Raw genomic sequence first — 6137 nt, 5'->3', positions numbered from 1 at the left:
TTCAGATGGCGCTGCGATTCTTCACCGTACTTCTTTTGTAGTCGTCTCTTTGTATTCTATGAAGATTAGTAGAGGTGGTTTCTAGGACTCTTTTGAGAGGGCCATACAGACGTTAAAGTTGTTAGTTGGGGTAAATTAGGTGCCGGCTGCAGACATTTGGTGGGAGCCCCAGGTTCAGTCCTCCTTGGATTCTATTACTAATAAACACCTACATCCTCATGTACTGTACCTTCTGGTTTTTGTAGAACAGAATCATCTTCCCTCACAGACTATCTCCGCAAGAGCCTCGCCTTCAGCTGCTGTGGGCCTGGTGCAAACACAAACATCGCAAACACCTAAATCAGCCCTTATAACAACAACAACTTACCTTCTCTTTTCCACCACCAACACCAACCACCACCACGAGACCCCATGAAGCTGTGGCAGAGATGGATGCCACTTTGCGAGAACGCTGCGCCCCCTGGGTATTTAGAGCCCACCCCTGGCGTGCCCGTTGGGACCGTCCCGGGGACCGGGAGGCCCGTCGCCGCGTTACCGGCACCAGTGATTATTTACCGGAGCGCCCCGGGTCGCCATGGGAACCCGGCCGGTGATGGATTCTGACGGGGCCGATGATCACTCTTCCAATGAGAGTAATTAATACGATGAGGAGCTACTGAGCAAGTGCGGCGCAGGGTGATGAATAGAGTGCGGCCACTGTCGTTACTCACAGGTGACACGAGAGGTGGCGGAGGAAGAGGAGGAAGGAGACGGGAGGGGTATAGCGTTATACGAGGAGAGTGGAGAAGAGGAGAGAAAAGGGCAGAAACGAGAAACAACCGCGAGATGGGAAATATGAAGGCAAGTGACGGAAGACTGCCAGGAGTGCTGCCCCGGAATTCTTTACAGCCAAATTGCGTAACAATTGACATTTACGGGTCAATTCTTAGGATTTAAATTGTGCGGTCAGTCTTACCAACGTGCCGAGGTGGTTTACTAATGGCCACCAATTACTATATTCACGCCACCCGCCCTGTTTAACACTGGTGTTTAAAAAACGGGAACAGAGAGGATGCAAGAGAGAGAAAGATGGGACAAGAGAGGGAACACAAGGAGAAACTGTGTCAGACAACACGGCGAGACAAGTGCACGTGCTGCGCTAACCAGGCAGTATGAGGTCTCCTCTCCACAGACGCCTGCTCATATTATTGAGCTGTGACCTCGCAAGGCAGGTAGCGGGGGTCCAACGCTTCGGCACGGCTCACTACACCCCACCACCGCCCCCCCCCCCGCCCCACCCCATATAAAAACCCTAATGAGCACTTCATAGTTATAATTAGCTGCCACTGTGTGCTTCCCTGTCTCCGCCGCGACGTGTTGTGCGCTAACCTGCTGTCTTCAGCGGAATAATCTCCGCTAATGAACCTGAGCGGAGTCAATGACTAAGGATGGGAAAATGTTGTCTTGCAAAACAGGAAGACGGTTTTCCTGTGTGGGCGTTAGCGACAACGCGCAGACAACTGGGTGTGGATACGGGTATAGGCTTAACGGGCCGGGCCATTATTGGGGGGTGGGGTCGGGCGCGGGGGGGGGGGGGGGCTGGGGTTGGTTTCCACATAAAATGATATCAAACCCACATTACAACCCAGCGAGAGAGAGGGGCTCGTTACCCGCCACCAGACACGCTATTATACCTGCTAACGTGCAGCCACTAATTTGCCCATGCGCCACTTAACGTGCGTTTGATATGAATCACGGGGTACTTAAAGAAGGACCCCCCCCCCCTCCTCCTCCTCCTCCTCCTCCTCCTCGCTGTGACCCTGCCGTTCTCGCTGCTTTAAAGAGCAAGTCGTTAAACAGCCTAGAGGATCCACCGCCGCTTATAATGGGGAGATAATGAACGTTGTTGTCTCATGTATTTATCACAGCAGCAACCGTACGAACCAGGCCTTCTGCTTTTAGTCTTGCAACAGTGATGCGAGGTAGGGGAGGGAGCGGGATAGTTTGGCGGTGGGGGGGGTGATTAATTACAAAGTCTATGGAGACACCACGAGGAAAATAGAAAGATGCAAAAATAGCCTGTCTGAGTCCTATAAGGTAGCCGAGACCTTTGCTTATTTACCTGGATATTAATGACATTGATCATGAGCGTGGCTGTGTGGCACTTGATTGGACAGCCATACTGTACGTGCACATATTTCTTCTGTCCAGAGTCTATAAGACCTTGTCTTGGAGCACTGGGTTGTAAAGGCTGGATCGTATTTGATATTGTGACATGTTGTTGGTCAAGGTCAAGTACAAGGCCAAGTACAACACACAAGTTGGGGTGCATAGTGCATTACTGCACAGACAACATGCTCCTATTGAGCACGAGGACCCGGGTTTGAGTCAGACACTGGTCTTGTCTCGCATGTCTCTCCTCTCTCTCTGCCCTTTGGTTTTCGGTCTAAAATAAAGCATAAAACGCCAAAACAAATCTTTTAAAAAAACAAACCAAAAAAACACAAATACAAGTTGCCATCAGACATCAAACAGTGAACTCTTGCTGACACACCAGACTGATGCAGTAGCTCTGGTCTGATCTGGTCTGGTGTCCCGTCGCCGGTTGACTGGTTTGGAGGGTGAGGTCCCTCTCCGGCTTCTCAGACTGGCCGTCCTGGCGCTCGCAGTGGCTCGGGTCTCCTCTCTACAGACGTCAGCGCGGGCCGGTTTCACCGCGGCTCCTTTTTACAGTCAGCTTTCATGTGTCCTTTAATGAGGAAACCGCCGGCTCAGCAGCCCGGCCCATAAAAACACAGGGCAAATTAAAACACCCAAATATGATTCAGATAGGGCTGCCTACAGCGGATCGGGCCAAAGACACCGCTGTTCTTTGGTGAGACCTCAGTTCAGACTTGTTGGCTACCGTCTAAGGACCAAGTCGCAGGCTTATTGAGGGACAGACACGTTAAAGCTTATCCGAGTGGTGGTGGTGACCCCATGCTGAAATACACGGGTTATATGTGATATGGGATTACTACCATCCTCATCTAACCTGGTCTCAGATAAACATACTGACCCTCCTCACCCTCCTCAGCACTACCCTGTGTATTCTCTAGTCTACCACTGTTTCCCAAACAGTGGGTCTCAGGACCCATCTTTGGGTCGCGGACCAATTTTTATGGGTTGCGAGTAAATATCTCCTTTTTTCCGTTTCCCAAATAAATAAATATATATGCTACAGTATGATTGGAAAACTAGTGGGATTGAAAAAGGTGCAATCGTTTTCACCAACGGAGGCGTGCCGTCTGAAAGGGGACTTGAGCCACGAAAGGCAGCGCCGAGCGAGCTTAGGCGAGCGAGTCGCCGTGATGAGCGTTGCGAAGTCACCTTCAGCCGACTCAGCGCCGTCCGAGTTATGTCCCGATAGGAACAGAATCGTAAATCATCATCCCCCCTAGTCTCGGTACCTCCGAGACGTCAACACCGCCTCGCGCGCAGTCATGGCCCTGCCCCCATGTGCATATGGAGAAATAAAGAACGGACTTACCGGCTCTCTCTGAGAAGGGTCTCTCGACCCTTCTCTCTTACCAAATGTACACTCTCAGAGTTAAATGAACACTTAAGATTTTTTTGGGGTCCCAGAGATAGAAGTCATATCAAATGGGGGTCCATGGCATAATCAATGCATACAGTATCAAACTGGGGGTTCTTGAAATGAAAAGAGATATAAATCACTGCTCTAAACCTTACTGGGTACTGAGCAGATGTCAACACTGTCCAAAGAGTAGCTGTGTATGAGGCTACTGGGCGATAACGATGGCATAGAAGGCCTAACTAGACTTCCTAATACAGAAATGTGCAAATAACACAAGGCCGTCAAAAAGAGACAAGTGCATATTTGACTGGGGCAAATAAAGAGTGATGATGAACACCGAGAACAATAACAGACTGAGTCATGAGCCCGCGACACGACTCCTGCCACCATCCTGGCTCACCACAGTCTGCTACAAATTCGACTGGCACTTAAAACAACGGCAACTCCATAAAACGTTGTGAAAAAACACCAACCTCCCTGCCGCAAAAAAAAAAAAAGTGTAAATAAAACCGAAACCGCATTTGTTTTTTTCCTCCAATTTCATTGTAATGATGGAAATAAGGGCATCATTCTGAGATTAGTGCTTCTATTTCTCCCCGACTGACGTTGGAGGTTATACGAGCCTTCTGCTCAAGAGCTTTGGAGGAACAATGGAACAACAAGGGCCACCGCAGCCAGGCCAGGATGGCTGGCTGGATGGATGGATGGATGGATGGCTGGCTAACTGGGCGGCACACGCTGTGGTGGGCAAGGCAAGTGGAGTGCTCCCCAGAGACAGAGACTGCACAGTCAGGGCAAGACAAGAACGACAAGAGAACGTAACACTCACCAAAATCAGATGATCGGCTTTTTCACAAGTTGTACCGGCAAGGTTCAACGTTAAAATTTAAGTAAAATAAAATTGTGGGCAAGTGGAACCCGTCTTTGACTTGCCCCAGTTCAGCATTTATCTTCAACTGTGGCCGGGCATTGAACAGATGGCTCACCTGTTGGGAGAGGGCATGCTTGGTCCCGGTCAAATACTCTGAAATAGCACTTTTTTTCGGATCTGAAATGACAACAGATTGATAGTAGGGATGCTAATTTAGATTTTATTTTTCTTGATAGCCAATCCTTGTTAACCAATAACTAAACATTAAAGGACAATATACAAATGCACTAGTCAGACCGCTATACTGTGAACAAAAAATCAGTGTTGAAATAATAGAAAAAAGGAAACTGTAATAATCCATTCACGGCTGCCATTTTCTTACCAATTGCTAAGAGACGAGATCCTGTGTTCGTAGACTCAATCACTGCATATGACGTCATGTATGTTGATGACATAAGGGATCTCTATATATGGGCATAAAAGGGACAAAGACAGACATACCGACACACATGCATATTATTGCTTTCAAAACTATTTCAAATTAGACCCCTTAGTTTCTTTTTTTGTCACAGTAAGGCAAGGCAGGGCATTTTTATTTGTACAGCACATTTCAACAATTCAATGTGCTTTACAAAGAACACAAAGCAAAGGAAACACAATCATAAAATGACATTAGGATACATAAAACAAAATAAGTAATAAATATAGATACAGATACAGTTAAAGTGGAGAAACGCAACAGAAAAGTAACTCAATCAAAGGCAGCTACAAACAAAAAGGTCTTTAGTTCTGTTTTAAAAGCATTAAGAGTGGCAGCAGACCTGCAGTTTTCTGGGAGTTTGTTCCAGATATGTGGCGCATAAAAACTAAATGCTTGCTTCCCCACGTTTACTTTTAGGGACAGAAAGCAGACCTTTCCCAGATGACCCGAGAGATCTGGATGGTTCATGATATCGGACGTACAAGACCAGAAGTGTATTTTGGCAATTATTTGACACACAGGGAGCCAGTGTAAGGATTTAAGAACCGGAGTGATATGCTCCACTCTCTTGGTATTAGCAAGGACTCGAGCAGCAGCGTTCTGAATCAACTGCAGTCGTCTGATTGATTATTTTAGGGAGACCTGTAAAGACACCGTTACAGTAGTCAAGTCTACTGAAGATGAATGCATGGACACGTTTTTCTAGATCCTGCTGAGACATAAGTCCTTTAACCCACTAAGACCTGGAACGCATTTGGCTATTCAAAAATAGCAGATATACGAGCTCATAGCGCGGCACCGAGTGCCCCGCTATGAGCTTGTAGATCTGCTATTTTTGAAAAATCTTGATCCAAAAAACTGTTTAGAAAAAAAAAATGTAAGAATCGCCTCAGGTCTTAATGGGTTAACCCGTACTATATGTTTGAGGTGATAGTAGTCTGACTTTGTGATTGCGTTAATGTGGCTGTTTGAATTTAGGTCCGAGTCCATGACTACACCAAGGTTTTTGACTTGGCTAGAGGTTTTTAACATTACCGATTGGAGTTGGGCGCTGACTTTTAATCTGTCTTCCTGGGCTCCAAAAACTATTACTTCAGTTATTGTACATTTGTACTTAGGTAGGCTACATGACATTTGTCCTCTGCATTTAACCCATCCTAGCTTTTAGGAGCAGTGGAGAAGTGCAGACGCTCTGGATAAGAGCATCTGCTAAATGCCTAAAATGTAAT

The sequence above is a fragment of the Gymnoscopelus braueri genome, assembly GCF_963280865.1.
Source record: "Gymnoscopelus braueri genome assembly, chromosome: 11".
Lineage (NCBI taxonomy): Eukaryota > Metazoa > Chordata > Actinopteri > Myctophiformes > Myctophidae > Gymnoscopelus > Gymnoscopelus braueri.
This window is presented reverse-complemented; position numbering follows the sequence as displayed.